Source organism: Oncorhynchus kisutch, linkage group LG27, assembly GCF_002021735.2.
Source record: "Oncorhynchus kisutch isolate 150728-3 linkage group LG27, Okis_V2, whole genome shotgun sequence".
NCBI classification, from domain to species: domain Eukaryota; kingdom Metazoa; phylum Chordata; class Actinopteri; order Salmoniformes; family Salmonidae; genus Oncorhynchus; species Oncorhynchus kisutch.
This window is the reverse complement of record NC_034200.2, coordinates 31,313,051-31,329,663: the sequence shown is the minus strand read 5'-3', so window position 1 is coordinate 31,329,663 and position 16,613 is coordinate 31,313,051. Positions and strand designations below refer to the sequence as shown.

General features: G+C 42.6%; 1 protein-coding gene across 2 annotated transcripts in view; it reads left to right on the top strand.

Moving 5' to 3' along the window:
* The window catches only part of LOC109872089 (cAMP-specific 3',5'-cyclic phosphodiesterase 4D-like), a 97,356-nt gene that overhangs the window by 33,495 nt on the left and 47,248 nt on the right, over positions 1 to 16,613 (top strand). The window lies entirely within an intron of this gene.

Genomic DNA, 16,613 nt, shown 5'->3' with positions numbered 1-16,613 from the left:
AGAGAAGGGGAGATAGAGAAAGAGAGAAGGGGAGATAGAGAGAAGGGGAGATAGAGAAAGAGAGAAGGGGAGATAGAGAAAGAGAGAAGGGGAGATAGAGAAAGAGAGAAGGGGAGATAGAAGGGGAGATAGAGAGAAGGGGAGATAGAGAAAGAGAGAAGGGGAGATAGAAGGGGAGATAGAGAGAAGGGGAGATAGAGAAAGAGAGAAGGGGAGATAGAAGGGGAGATAGAGAGAAGGGGAGATAGAGAAAGAGAGAAGGGGAGATAGAGAAAGAGAGAAGGGGAGATAGAGAAAGAGAGAAGGGGAGATAGAAAGGGAGATAGAGAGAAGGGGAGATAGAGAAAGAGAGAAGGGGAGATAGAGAAAGAGAAGGGAGATAGAAGGGGAGATAGAGAGAAGGGGAGATAGAGAAAGAGAGAAGGGGAGATAGAGAAAGAGAGAAGGGGAGATAGATAGAAGGGGAGATAGAGAAAGAGAGAAGGGGAGATAGAGAGAAGGGGAGATAGAGAAAGAGAGAAGGGGAGATAGAGAGAAGGGGAGATAGAGAAAGAGAGAAGGGGAGATAGAAGGGGAGATAGAGAGAAGGGGAGATAGAGAAAGAGAGAAGGGGAGATAGAGAAAGAGAGAAGGGGAGATAGAGAGAAGGGGAGATAGAGAGAAGGGGAGATAGAGAAAGAGAGAAGGGGAGATAGAGAAAGAGAGAAGGGGAGATAGAAGGGGAGATAGAGAGAAGGGGAGATAGAGAAAGAGAGAAGGGGAGATAGAGAGAAGGGGAGATAGAGAGAAGGGGAGATAGAGAAAGAGAGAAGGGGAGATAGAGAAAGAGAGAAGGGGAGATAGAGAAAGAGAGAAGGGGAGATAGAGAAAGAGAGAAGGGGAGATAGAGAGAAGGGGAGATAGAGAGAAGGGGAGATAGAGAAAGAGAGAAGGGGAGATAGAGAAAGAGAGAAGGGGAGATAGAGAGAAGGGGAGATAGAGAAAGAGAGAAGGGGAGATAGAGAAAGAGAGAAGGGGAGATAGAGAGAAGGGGAGATAGAAAAGGGGAGACAGAGAAAGAGCGAGGAAGGGGTTATAATAACAGATACAGTATCTAGTGTCAAGCGAGGTAACGCAATCACAGGACAACAGTGTCAGTGTCCACAGGTCCTAAAAATACCCCCCCCCCCCCCCCTCCCCCTCCCCCTCCCCACCCCAGAATAGTCGATACGCGCTGCTGCTGTGGCTGGGCAATGGCCGTGTGCGTCACTGCTCTGCTCCATATTTTCAGCATGGCTGATTTCCCCAATCACTTCCCCCCAAAGCACATCGATCTACCGCGGCTGCTGCCCGGTCCGGCCCAACACTAGCTGTCGCAGCGCTAAACCGCCGCTTCCAACCTCTCTATTCCCCTCGCTATTGTCCAGACCCAGAGCGCACCATTGAAACACAATTAAACCAGACCCAGTCTGTGCCTGTCTGTAAGAAGTTTTGGTAAATGCTTTATGTTATATACAGGTGTCTTTCAGTTTGTATTTACACCGTGTTGACTGAGGAATTTTTGTGTACAGGCAACAAGTTGTATTGTTTTGGGTCTTGTTTTGAAGATTGCAACGTGGTTGGTTATACAACCTATTCAGATCGTTCAGTTGTAGCTGTTCTGTTCTCATATGGAAAGAGCTTGTTGTTGTGGGTGTTGTGAATGTATCTGGGCACCAGGCCCTGTTGTGACCACTAGAGGGAGGAAGTGTCTAGGTTTTGCATGGAGACTGGCTGAGCAAGGGAACAATGGTTGGGATCAAATGGTGGATTATTAATCGTTTAGTTATCAAGCACACTTACACGCTCACTCTCACACATAAATACACAAAAATTGAAGCATATAAATGCACAAACTTGGAAACACACACACACACACTTTCAAATAAATGCACAAACACAGAAGCATCGCATAACACACACTTTTAAAAACATCCACATACTCAATATACCACAGGCTGCTGCCAGTTCAACTCCCGGGTCCGATGGGGAAACATCTGAGGGTTGCTGGTATCAAATCCTAGATGCCATTGCCTGCTGTTGTGCCCTTGAGCAAGGCACTTAACACCCACAACAACAGCTTCCCGGGTGCCCAGTTTGACAGCCCCCACACCTCTCCAAAACCTGTATATTTGTGTATGCATGTGTCTCTTTTTGGGGGGTTGGGTTAAAAGAGGAAGTCAAATTTTAATTGGACCTTGTGTGCAATTGACCAATAAAGTGATGGACAGGCTTATAGAAATAGCTAGAATGGAATAAATGGAATGGTATTAAACACATGGTCCTACACTCACCAGCCTCTTACACACACAGCCCACATGACCCCCACACACCAAGCCAAGCCAGGGTGTGATCTCAGTGCATTAGCCTGCCTGGCTGTGCTCCAGAGGTGATACAGGGATGCGGGGACTGTGACTGTGCATGCCTGGGCTTAGTTATCCCCCAGATAGTTACCTAGAGGAGGGCTACAGACCAGGGTGGATTAGGTCATGTAGCCAGACCAGTCCTCAGACCATTCTGAGACCCCTTATCACTGACAGATGGCAGTTTATGATTCATACGGCGACACGCTGATACCCAACTACACTACATGCCGTTTGACCTCCCTGAGCCAGAGTTAAATATAGGTTTTGGCAAGCATCAGATTCAAGCCAATTTGTTCCTAGTTGGGTGACAACTGGTTTGGCTTTTTGTGTCAAAGGAATAATCCACTCAGAAACTATCTTTTGGTAATTGTTTCATTATTCCACTGTTGATATAGTCCCAAAACGTTTTGCATGTCAGCAATCACGTTTTCAAGATATAGAACTTTCAAAATGCCAATTGTCACTTGCCACATCATCAATGAGATAATGAGTATTGTGATAAAACGTTCTCTGTTTCTCTGGTGGTAATTTTATCTAGCATAGTGCGATTTGTCTCAATGTTTCCTTTGGCTGTTCATGTTAATGAACACCTCTGCATGGCACCAAAATCACTTTCCAACTTGAGAAGGTCCATTAGTTTTGATGTATGGGGATGTTGTTGGCCCAGGTAGCCGGTGTTGCGGTGGCCACAGACAGACACATCATCATTAAGTCGGGTTCATGCGGGCCAACTGTTTCGTTCCCGAGGTAGAAATAATACAGCTTTTGTCAGATTTTGACTTTTCATAAAAGGTTAGGAGAATTTACGCAGCAGGTTAGGAGAATAATGTTAAGGAAGTCATTGCGCTAACGCTATTTAGCATTGGTTCGCAAAACTGGACACAGAGACATACCATTTTCATCCACGAGTTCATCTGACTCTGGGGAAGTAGATAAATAAAGATTTGACAATATTAGAATGACAAGGGAGAACAAAGTCAATCACAATATGTGACACTTATTGCACAACTTGATGGAAGCCTTCTGTACTCTGGCTCAGCTTATTTTTTTAATTTTACCTTTATTTTACTAGGCAAGTCAGTTAAGAACTAATTCTTATTTTCAATGACGGCCTAGGAACAGTGGGTTAACTGCCTGTTCAGGGGCAGAATGACAGATTTGTACCTTGTCAGCTCGGGGATTCGAACTTGCAACCTTTCTGTTACTAGTCCAATGCTCTAACCACTAGGCAACCCTGCCGCCCCCATCAGAACTTGTCAATAATAGCAAGACTTTGATCTAGACCGGGATTATAGTCAACATAGTCTGTGCACGTAGCACATGCAGGAATAGTGTAAGCAGGAATTACACATGTGTACACATACACAGTCACCTACAAAGCAGAGGAGGCTGGTTAGGGGAGCCTGGCTCGTAATAATGAATGGAATGGAGTGAATGGATTGGTATCAAAAACATGGGGAACCATGTGTTTGATGTGGTTTATACCATAACAGCCATTACTAGGAGCCTGTCCTCCCCATTTAAAGTGCCACTAGCCACCACTGGTACAACAACATAGTGACATTTTAACCCAGCAACCCAGAATCTGTGATAATCTTTTTCCGGTCCAATATTCTATTTTAGAACCATTGTCTCAGGAAAAAATGGGAAGACGTTGACCAGACCTAAACACTGGAGTCTGGCTTTCCTCAGTTGTCCACCAGCTTCCAGGATTATGACTTGGACCCAGAGTTCTCCCCAGGCCCTTTATAATGGTTAGTGCCATCTGGAATCCTTGGGACGACGTCACTACCCTAAATCATAACCTTAACCTTAATCCCTACCCTTTTACTTACCCTAACCCTAACCTTAACCATTTTACATTTCAACTTCAACGGGGTAGGGATGTCCCAAGGATCCCAGATAGCTCGGACCCATTTAAAACACAAAATATGGAGAGGAGGAGAGGACAGGAGCCAGTGTGTATTCACACCACAAGAAAAGGTCAGAAATAATGTATTTGACCTGTCCAGTGTGTATTCACACCACAAGAAAAGGTCAGAAATCATGTATTTGACCTGTCCAGTGTGTATTCACACCACAAGAAAAGGTCAGAAATCATGTATTTGACCTGTCCAGTGTGTATTCACACCACAAGAAAAGGTGAGAAATAATGTATTTGACCTGTCCAGTGTGTATTCACACCACAAGAAAAGGTCAGAAATCATGTATTTGACCTGTCCAGTGTGTATTCACACCACAAGAAAAGGTCAGAAATCATGTATTTGACCTGTCCAGTGTGTATTCACACCACAAGAAAAGGTCAGAAATCATGTATTTGACCTGTCCAGTGTGTATTCACACCACAAGAAAAGGTCAGAAATCATGTATTTGACCAGTCCAGTGTGTATTCACAGCACAAGAAAAGGTCAGAAATCATGTATTTGACCTGTCCAGTGTGTATTCACACCACAAGAAAAGGTCAGAAATCATGTATTTGACCTGTCCAGTGTGTATTCACACCACAAGAAAAGGTCAGAAATCATGTATTTGACCTGTCCAGTGTGTATTCACACCACAAGAAAAGATTAGAAATAATGTATTTGACCTGTCCAGTGTGTATTCACACCACAAGAAAAGGTCAGAAATAATGTATTTGACCTGTCCAGTGTGTATTCACAGCACAAGAAAAGGTCAGAAATAATGTATTTGACCTGTCCAGTGTGTATTCACAGCACAAGAAAAGGTCAGAAATCATGTATTTGACCTGTCCAGTGTGTATTCACAGCACAAGAAAAGGTCAGAAATCATGTATTTGACCTGTCCAGTGTGTATTCACAGCACAAGAAAAGGTCAGAAATCATGTATTTGACCTGTCCAGTGTGTATTCACAGCACAAGAAAAGGTCAGAAATCATGTATTTGACCTGTCCAGTGTGTATTCACAGCACAAGAAAAGGTCAGAAATAATGTATTTGACCTGTCCAGTGTGTATTCACAGCACAAGAAAAGGTCAGAAATAATGTATTTGACCTGTCCAGTGTGTATTCACACCACAAGAAAAGGTCAGAAATAATGTATTTTTGATTACATGATTTTTGTTCTGTGGTGAAATAAGTCCAGATATCTATATATTTTTCATTTATAGAATATTGCTCTGTGAAAAGACCATCTGGTACATATCACATGGCCATTCACTTTTTTGTTGTTGTCCATGAATATGCCAATAATAGACCGCCTGGATTGTTATGTACAGCGCCTTCAGAAAGTATTCATATCCCTTGACTTTTTCCATATTTTGTTGTCTTAGAGCCTGAATTTAAAATGGAGTAAATTGAGATTGTGTGTCGCTGGCCTACACACAATACCCCATAATGGCAAAGTGGAATTATGTTTTATAATCACTGGTGTTGCTTACCAAGACAACATGGAATGTTCCTGATTGTCCTAGTTACAGTTTGGACTAAAATTGACTATGACAACTCTTGAAACTGGCTGTCTAGCAATGATCAACAACCAATTTGACAGAGCTTGAAGAGTTTAAACAAGAATAATGTGAAAATATTGTACAGTTCAGGAGTTCAAAGCTCTCTGACTAACCCAGAAAGACTCACAGCTGTAATCACTGCCAAAGGTGATTCTAACCTGTATTGACTCAGGAGTGTGAATACTTATGTAAATGAGATATTTCTGTATTTCATGTTCAGTTCATTTTAAAACATTTCTAAAAACATGTTTTCACTGTCATTATGGAGTATTGTGTGGAGATGGGTGAGAATACATTTTTATAAATCAATTTTGAATTCAGACTGTAACACAACAAAATGTGGAATAGGTCAAGGGGTATGGATACTTTCTGAAGGCACTGTATCTATGGGCCTGTTTCCTGTTGAGAAATGCCCAGTTCCTATTAGAACTGTTGACAGGATATCAACACCCTTCTGCTGTATAGATAATATATTATTTTTCATTTTACATATCTGATTTCCCATTATTCCAAGTTGTGTTTTTATTATCTCTGAAGACAATGCGATGTTTAATGGTGCTCCATTATTTGTGTCTTTTATATCTGTTTGATTCCATCCATTTCTGTGGTTTAGATCTGAATCACATTCATAGAATTGGACTTTATATCTGATCTCTTGTCAAATACTACCCTCTGTAAATTCTCAGATTAAAAAATAGAATGGTTTCATATTTACATTTAAATGGTTTTGTCCTTAGAAATACATTTCCTCTCGCCATTTCTGACCTTGGCCACTACATAGGCAAGCCTAATACACAAGGGATATGTGGGAGGAAGTCTGAGTCTAAACCATAAGACCTGTACCCCAGAAGGTACTCACTAACCCCATCATCATACTCGCCTCCTGAAATAAATCGCTACCTGTCCTTTGGGCAACCAGGAAACAACCATCCTTCCCCACTTCACCAAACCCTCCGCTATATCGGGAAAAGATACGTTCACTACGCTCAATACGTGCCCAATAGGAGAATATCAAGGAATATTGTCCTCAGATTTTATCTGCACGGTATGTTGTTCATATTACCATCTTTATGAATTAGGAGCTAAACTAACCCATACTGCTTGGTTGCAGCACCAGAAGCTTTCCAGTCCCGTGGAAGTGTGACGAAGGGTTAATATGTCAGACATTCTGAGTGGGCTGGAACCATGCTGCTTGGGGCCACGCCCCCTTTCTTAGCTGTGACCTCACAGTGAAACTTGCTCCAGTCTAGCAGAGACACACACACACACACACACACACACACACACACACACGCGCATATGCACACGCACAGAGAGACACTCACCCTCGCTCTCTTATACAGGAAGCATAGGGTCAGAGTGGCAGGCTGGTACATAGGGGCCACAGCTTGCATTGCTGTAGGACTACACTGTGACAGGAGTCAGTGCTGAGGTGGAGTTCTAACAACCAGAGGGAAACAGATAACGGTGTTTTGTTTGTGAACCTGAACCTCAAGAAACCTGAACCATGGACAGATGTATGGAGACGGAGAGCCACTGAGAACCAACAGAATGCAATGGACACCAGACAGAATCTGCGGTTTTCTTCTTCTTTTCAACAACTCATCCATCTCCTGTCTTCATTGATGTTTCACACCAACGCTGAAGAAATTAACTATAATATTTGTTTTTTATCTTGATGCTTGAAGAACAGATCAAATGCATATTTCTATCATTTCCCCATATTTTGGAGCCCGGGGCTTCTGCCTAAGAGGCAATGAGAACCGAAGGTGAATCCAGAAGAGCTGGCCTTCTGGCAGAAAAAAAACAGACCCTGGATTGTACAGGGATGCCAACCTGAGAAGAGGCACGAAGAGCAAGAGAGAAAAGGAAGGTGAAAATGAGTGCGCCAACAAACTGTGGATTCTATTTTTCTGCAGATCGGTCTTTCCAAGTACGGAACGGGAATATCTGTGGATCGCCCTGTTCCATCAACAGGCCTATAGACATCATACAAAAAAGCAGGCGGTAATATGCTGTACAAATCTAAATGTTGCCTTGCCGTTTGCATGCTATTGTAGAATGCAGCATCGTTGGAGTAGTGTCATTAAAATTGCTACGATGACTCAAAAGAAAGCTATGATAATGGTTGTTGAGATGACTCCAACTAAGCTCACTTTTACTGTTGTTAAATGTTTGCTGCGTAATTTAACGTTTCCTCCCACATTTTCCAGCGTGCCTCTCAGCTACATTATTATATAGTATCCTCCTTTATGAGGTTAACTTATTAGTTCATTCAAAAACGCATACCGTAGCCTACAGCCATATCACTTCAAGGATTGCCTCCTACATACAAACGATAGCCTTGAGTATAGCAGTTGATTTCAGTTGATTTTCAGTTGAATTCAGTGATCCAGAAATTATCTAAATAAACAGCACCTTAGAAGCGTCTCCAAGCTTCTCTCCTCCACCAACAGTTAGAATGTGTGGACTGTGGAAGAACAAGTCTCTCTCTCACACACACACACACACACACACACACACACACACACACACACACACACACACACACACACACACGTACGTTCATACCACAAAGCTCTCCCTCAATTCCAATGAATCTTCTCACAAAGCTGTGAGATGTGTACATCACATACACAATAATCCTCAATGCCAGTGGAGAGGTTATTAGGGAGGACGTTGAGATAAAGACATTTTTGCATTTCATTCCTCTGTCCCTGTTCTCCTGCATGCTCTATGTTAACTGGATTTAAAGTAGAACATTTGGGAGTATGGGAATTAGAGGGAAATCACTAGCCTCCTGTATCTCCTGAACAATATGACTTGGATTGTTTTCCCCTCAGCATTTGGATATAGAGAATAGATTTATTTTGTTCCAAAAAATTATGTAGGATTTGCCTGAACAACAACCAACAACTCTGCAAAATGTTGGAATAAAAGTAATTGTATATTTGATTCAGTTGAATGGCTTAGGCAAACAGTTTATTGGAAAAATCAATCACACTTGTACTGTACCAGAGCTTTTTCTACCACCCTCCTGTGCTGTATCACCATGAGATCGGCCACTGATGGGCAGTGTTTCCCCTATATTAATTTAGCATCGGCAGGCCTCAATTGCTAAATCGTGGCCTCCATTTCCAAGAATATGATGTCAAATTATCTATATATATTTGTTGTAGAAAAGCAGCTATATATATTTTAAATAAGATCATCTTTGAGAACTAACAACCACCAGAATAAAAACCAGATAGTCAGGGAGATTCAAACATGTTAAAATGTCACGGCACGGTGCATCCATTGATTTTGTTATAATGTTTGAGTCATTCAGATAGCATAAGAACATGGGATAAGCCATGGCAAAATGTGTAGACTGGCAGAAAATTTGCTTTTAAACTACACATTTTCTCTCAGCGCTGAGGCAAAATGTGTAGAATTGCAGGGAACTAGCTTTAAAACTGTAACATTTTCGCTCTGTCAAAAACAGCAACAGCTAAAACAGCAACAGCTAAAACAGCAACAGCTAAAACAGCAACAGCTAAGAGGAGTGGCTCAAAATGTTTAGGCTGGAGACCGTGCTATTGGCAACACCCACTACCACACCCCCCCTACGGTACTGCTGAAAAATAATCCTAAGGGAAACACTGGATGTGAGTTCTTGAACAAGGGGACTCCTGTGAGCTTCTGAATAACTCCTCAACCCAGCCTTAGTCTCCAGAGAGCAAAATGGCCCCCCTGACTGTGAGAGGCTAACAGCTGGTCTGGTGCTCCATCATCAGTGGTTTGAGGGCAATCGATAACACAACCCAAATAAAGAAGCTCCTTGTTGTTGTTGTAACCAGTCTCCTTGGGCTGCTTGTTCACCACCCATTTTTGTGCTGTCTGCTCTGGAGGACTAGGGCTTTAAAAGAAAGTGGCTTTCTGTATGTTGTTATTTGTGCACATGGACTTGCTATAAAATCAATTTTCTGTTGGAGAACCCCAGGAGAAAATTATTTAAGAACTTTGTGTTATTTTTCCCTGATCTTCAGCAGTCTTAAGTAAGCAAAATGACAATCCATCAAATGTCTAACTGGTAATCTAATCCCTCATCATCTGTAGGAGTGCCTATGTCCAATCACCAAGAGCTTTACCCTTTACATGGAGTGTTCCCCCGCTCTCCTCCTCTCCCGCGGGGATATCTATTCTCAGAATAAAATGTAAGAGACGTTGACGCGGTTATTAAACTACCAGCTGGAGATATAGGGGTTCACACTACGGTCAGGCCTTGCCTGGCTACCCAGACTCCTTGCTCCGGCCAAATGCTATGTCACTTCCATGGACGTTAGTTTCTTCTCCACAATAAGTCTGGATCTGAGTACCTCCCCAATGATTTTTAGAACGCGAACACATTCTAACCGTTCGAATTGGTCCAGAAACCGATGAATTGGGCCCGAACACACGTGGGTAAAGCAGCATTTCGTAAATTCGTAATTGGCTTTGATACTCTGGTTAGAGATGATTCAATTGCTGATGACTTTGTTTTGTACAACACCCCTCATTTTGACGTCACCACAAATGACTTCAACTATGGCTCAGACTGAAGTCTGTAGCGAACATAGAGCAGTGGAACAATTCAGTTTGAGTCGTCAGGCAAGGTTAGGCCCTCTCTCATATACAGTATATCACAACAGTGAGTACACCCCAATGTAAAGTAGTGAGAGTACAGCTTGTATAACAGTGTAATGGCTGTGTGTTGAGTTATTTTGAGGGGACAGCAAATTTACACTGTTATACAAGCTGTACACGCACTACTTTACATTGTAGCAAAGTGTAATTTCTTCCGTGTTGTCACATGAAAAGATATACTCAAATATTTACAAAAATGTGAGGGGTGTACTCACTGTTGTGATATACTGTATATTGTCAGATATAAACAGATAGGTTTATGAGGGGTGGAATTGTATGGGGAGGATGGATACAAATGAGTCTGGCAGCAAACACCGGTCTCGCACCCTACCGGCAGCATGTTACGATTCAACTATCTATGATTTACAGTAGAGACATTCCACTTTACTGCACAGAAATTAGATTCATATTGTTTTTCCCGCTATATGTCATGTTATGCTATATCTTATGTTACATATGATGTTATGATTAGGCGAGTTCCGAGTAGGTAGGACATATTTACACTGAACAAAAATATAAACGCAAATGCAACTATTTTTTTTTACAGGGTTACAGTTCATACAAGGAAATCAGTCAATGTAAATAAATTCATTAGACCCTAATCTATGGATTTAACATGACTGGGAATACAGACATGCATCTGTTGGTCAAAGATACCTTAAATGATTATGCTGAAACATAAGGTGATGGTGGCGGATGAATGGCACGAATGGGCCTCGGGATCTCGTTATGGTATCTCTGAGCATTCAAATTGCCCTCGATAAATTGCAATTGTGTTCGTTTTCTGTAACTTATCCCTGCACATACCATAAGCCCATCACCACCATAGGGCACTCTGTTCACAATGTTGACATCAGCAAACTGCTCGCTCACATGACACCATACATGATGTCTGCCATCTGCCCGGTACAGTTGAAACCGTGATTCATTTGTGAAGAGCTCACTTCTCCAGCGTGCCAGTGGCCATCGAAGGTTAGCATTTTCCCACTGAAGTCAGTTATGACACTGAATTGCAGTCAGATCAAGACCCTTGTGAGGACGACAAGCATGCAGATGAGCTTCCCTCAGATGGTTTTGGACAGTTTGTGCAGAAGGTCTGCAGTTTGTGCAGAAATTCACAGTTTCATCAGCTGTCCGGGTGGCTGGATTCAGACGATCCCGCAGATGAAGAAGCCGGATGTGGAGGTCCTGGGCTGGCGTGGTTACACGTGGTCTGCGGCTGTGAGGCCGGTTGAACGTACTGCCAAATTCTCTAAAATGATGTTGGAGGCGGCTTATGGTAGAGAAATTAACATTAAATTATCTGGCAACAGCTCTGGTGGACACTCCTGCAGTCAGCATGCCAATTGCACACTCCCTTGAGACATCTGTGGCATGACTAACTGCACATTTTAGAGTGGCCGTTTATTGTGCCCAGCACAAGGTGCACCCGTGTAATGATACTTTTGTTTAATCCACTTCTTGACATGCCACACCTTTCAGGTGAATGGATTATTTTGGCATAGAATAAATGCTCACTAACATGGATGTAAACAAATTTGTGCACAAAATTTGAGAGAAATAAGCTTGTGCAGCTCATGAAACATGGGACCAACAATTTACCTGTTGCTTTTATATTTTTGTTCAAAGTGTTGGGCACATCTGCTTCCCTCCATAACACCAGTTTTTTTCTTGGGGGAGCTGTGATTGCGTACTTCAGCTGACCGGGGATCTTTTGGGGTTATTCGTAGAACCTCACTGCCACTGTAAATGTACCACCTGTTTTTTAGAAGATTCCAGAATGAATCATAGTGATTAACTGTCATGCTCTGTGAACATCCTATGTATGATACATTGATCAATCTCACTCTATTAATTGAAAAACCATTGCCCGTTAAAATCGTATTACCAGCTGCTGTAATATGCTTGAGGGAGGCAGACTAGAGTGGTCACAGTGTATCCTCACTTTAAATTGAATGCGAAAAACCAGTTGAGGGAGTCCATTTGTTTATTATTTGTTTAACTACCTGACATGATGACTCCTTGCTGTCCCCAGTCCACCTGGCCATGCTGCTGTTCCAGTTTCAACTGACCTGAGCCCTAGGACCATGCCCCAGGACTACCTGACATGATGACTCCTTGCTGTCCCCAGTCCACCTGGCCATGCTGCTGTTCCAGTTTCAACTGACCTGAGCCCTAGGACCATGCCCCAGGACTACCTGACATGATGACTCCTTGCTGTCCCCAGTCCACCTGGCCATGCTGCTGCTTCAGTTTCAACTTCCACCTGACTGTGCTGCTGCTCCAGTTTCAACTGTTCTGCCTTATTATTATTTGACCATGCTGGTCATTTATGAACATTTGAACATCTTGGCCATGTTCTGTTATAATCTCCACCCGGCACAGCCAGAAGAGGACTGGCCACCCCACATAGCCTGGTTCCTCTCTAGGTTTCTTCCTAGGTATTGGCCTTTCTAGGGAGTTTTTCCTAGCCACCGTGCTTCTACACCTGCATTGCTTGCTGTTTGGGGTTTTAGGCTGGGTTTCTGTACAGCACTTTGAGATATCAGCTGATGTACGAAGGGCTATATAAATAAATTTGATTTGATTTGATTAAATCTGTTTTAGCTATGCTGTCCCACCTCTGTTTCCTCAACTGTTCAGATCCAGCTGTCTGTCGAAGGCCCTTTAATTTCATTTTGCCCAACACTCTCCATAAAAGGCCAAATCAAAATATAAAGTGGCAATGACATTTATGCAAGTTATGGCACAAGGGGGAGTTGACAAATTCAATGGAGCCTTAGGATTATTTCTAAATGAGACATTGACAGCACACAAGTATGAGGTTTTTGTGTCTGGTCTGTCTTGGTTTCATGTGAGTAATTTCATGTGAGTAAAGGGTTTTGGGGCATAGACAGTTTTGGCTAGTGGTAAGTGAATGAGGTAATTGAGGTTGCTTTTGTCATGCTCTCCAGTATTCTACAGTATACTTCCTGGAACACAGAGTAGAAAGAAATGAACTACCTCGTCCTACTCAACTTGAAGTGAGTGGAAAAGATCTTAATGCTTGATATGTCAAATTTAGATAAAATGAATCCTGGGCTCGTTCTGATTTTTTTGAGGCCAAATGCAGACAGCAATTGTTTTTGTCAGAATGTAGAAACACTTTCTAAGAAAAAGTGAAAAATTAGTTTAGACTTAAATATCGCTTTGGCGCCATAGGTCGACAATTGCTTAATTCCATGGAATGTTACATCAAAGCGCTCTTGATAAAATAATTCAAGCCATTAGCTGGCATATGAAACACCTCACTTTCACAGATTATAAAGTAATCAAGCCTCTTCCACAGAATACAGCTCTCATTCCTCTGGCAAGTGAAGTGCCGGTTAACAGCCAAGAGAGGACTCGTTTATATAAATGTGTCTAGAGGAACTTCCAAGCTTTTTTTAAAATCACCTCTGAGTAGGTTAGTAATGGTGGGTCTTGGAGATCCTCACAGGCATCCATCTATCTATTCACAGACTGAGGTCTTGGTGGTATTGGGTTGCACTCCTATGGCACCTGGGTAATTTGTTACAGGCTCACTGAGAGTTCTGTCATGATTGAATTACTCTCTTGACTCCCCAGAGTGGATGCTTTCCTAATACCCCCGGACTTAACTGTCCACTAAGGAGATCTCCAGATTCAAGAAGATGTGAAACGCTTTTACAGCCGCTCCTGAGAAACCGTGAATGTGAGGCCATAGCAAATACTAGATCATTAGCGCATATGATAATCGTTTCCGTGTACATTTGTTGCTAATGCCACATAACGTAATGCTACATGTGTTAACGCCGAAGATGTTTACAGTAATAATACCCCTATCCCAACTGTGTTTCCTCTGCTACTTTTCCTCACACCAGTCATCTGAGTTTAATTCCAGCCCGCCTCCCCTTCCCTTCACCTCAGCCCTGAAACACACACTGTACTAGCCGACCCCGAGACGAATTTCCCCTGCCTAACTGCTCTGTTTTGTAGTTAGGCTGCTCTTTTGTGAATTATGGCTCTGAGGTTCTCAACTCGCTTCAGCCCTACCGAAGCAAACGTCCTCTTCACAATACACTGTTATGCTAGAAGCGTACGTGAGAACAGAATTGTGCTAATGTACTTTGTTTACGTGGGCCTCTTTTTGTTTTAATCAGTATTAGTATCTTATTTATGTACGTAATGACATATTTATGCGTTATGGCGTCGGTTAGGCTGGGCCTGTATTTGGTCAGAAGTAAAAGGCTTGTGCTTGGAGACGATGATTAAAACAATCAGAGAGAACTTGGAGTACACATCATCTGAGCTCATCGCATCCCCATAACATGACCCAGCACAGCCGTGGATTTACCCATCTAGGAACATGTGTTTATAGAGTCATACGGATGTATTGTGCAGCAAGGAGTGTGTGCCTGTGTGTGTGCGTGTGTATAGCCCAAACACAACAATTAATTAGCTGTCTTTGGAGATGGGACATTTTTTTGTGCCTATGATTCACTGTATCTTAATGGGAGTCCTGTAATGTCTTGCTCTGTGGTTAATGCTCTGGTCCTTGGCATGCCAAATTTAATTTAATTTGAGTTAGATTCAGTTAATGAGCTCTAGAATGTTGTGTACTCACACTAAGACTATGGTGCATGGACATTAGCAACAATACAGGTAACGTACAGTATATAGCCGCCCAGTAAAGTAATATAAACAGAGTGAAAGTGAGTGCAGACAGAAATTTATGCAAAACCATTCAAAGGGTGAGCCAAAATGCACAAGTGCTGATTATACAGACCCAGATTGTGATTTTTCATATTTTTTGGCTGCTTCTCCTCTTGGCTGCTCCTGCAATAAGACGTGCCAAATCAAACGAACAAATACGTGATATGTCTTTATTTCAGGGTAAATTGCTCATAAACCATTATTAAATAGTTTATTAGCCATTAATGAATTCTTAGTAATTATTCACCATTACATGTTTATGTACTAATTAATATTGACAAAATCAGGAACAGGGCTAATACATGTTTTTACTTGACTTACTAGTAAACAAACTATGTAATAATGTTTATAAGCTGTTTATTTTTTTATTTTTTATTTAACTAGGCAAGTCAGTTAAGAACAAATTCTTATTTACAATGACGGCCTACCCCGGCCAAACCCGGACGACGCTGGGCCAATTATGCGCCGCCGTATGGGACTGCCAAACACGGCCGGTTGTGATACAGCCTGGAATCAAACCAGGGTCTGTAGTGACACCTCTAGCACTGAGATGCAGTGCCTTAGACCGATACGCCACTCGTGTATAGTCCATTAAATAAATAGTCAGTGAACGGAGTATGTTCTCTGAGCCTATACTTAGACTCTCCTGGGCCAAGCCCATTCCCCATGCGAGGGTCACGACCTCTCGAATGTCTGATTAGGAACAATGAAGGCTAGGCAGCACACTCACAGCGGACAAGCTGAACCAGGAACTGTGTCCCAGTAGATCTCTCATTCAACCTCAGCAGCCAGGGAGTGTCCTAACCCAACGGGCCTATAGTTTCACCTCAGTACCCCTCGTTACCTCCTCTCCTCACCCTGCCTGCGGCCTAACATCTAATGCCATATCAAATTATTTTGTCTTGGCCTTACAAGTGATGATGCCATCAATCCTGTGTACAACTCTGTTGCTCGCTATTCTTGTTGGTGTATTGGCAGTGTCGCTCTTTAGTACCCTTGCAGGTGCAATGGAGTTAATAACAAGACAATGCTCATTTCTGTTTACGAACCTTTGTCAGAGTCAGCACTTCTCATTTAAAAAAAGGGAGACACTGGATTCGGCTTTAATTTGCAGCCTTCTGTTTACCAGATATTGACATAGAAAATGGTACGGTGCTGACCAGCCGGTCTGGTGTAACTAACTGTACGGTGCTGACCAGCCGGTCTGGTGTAACTAACTGTACGGTGCTGACCAGCCGGTCTGGTGTAACTAACTGTACGGTGCTGATCAGCCGGTCTGGTATAACTAACTGTACGGTGCTGACCAGCCGGTCTGGTGTAACTAACTGTACGGTGCTGACCAGCCGGTCTGGTATAACTAACTGTACGGTGCTGACCAGCCAGTCT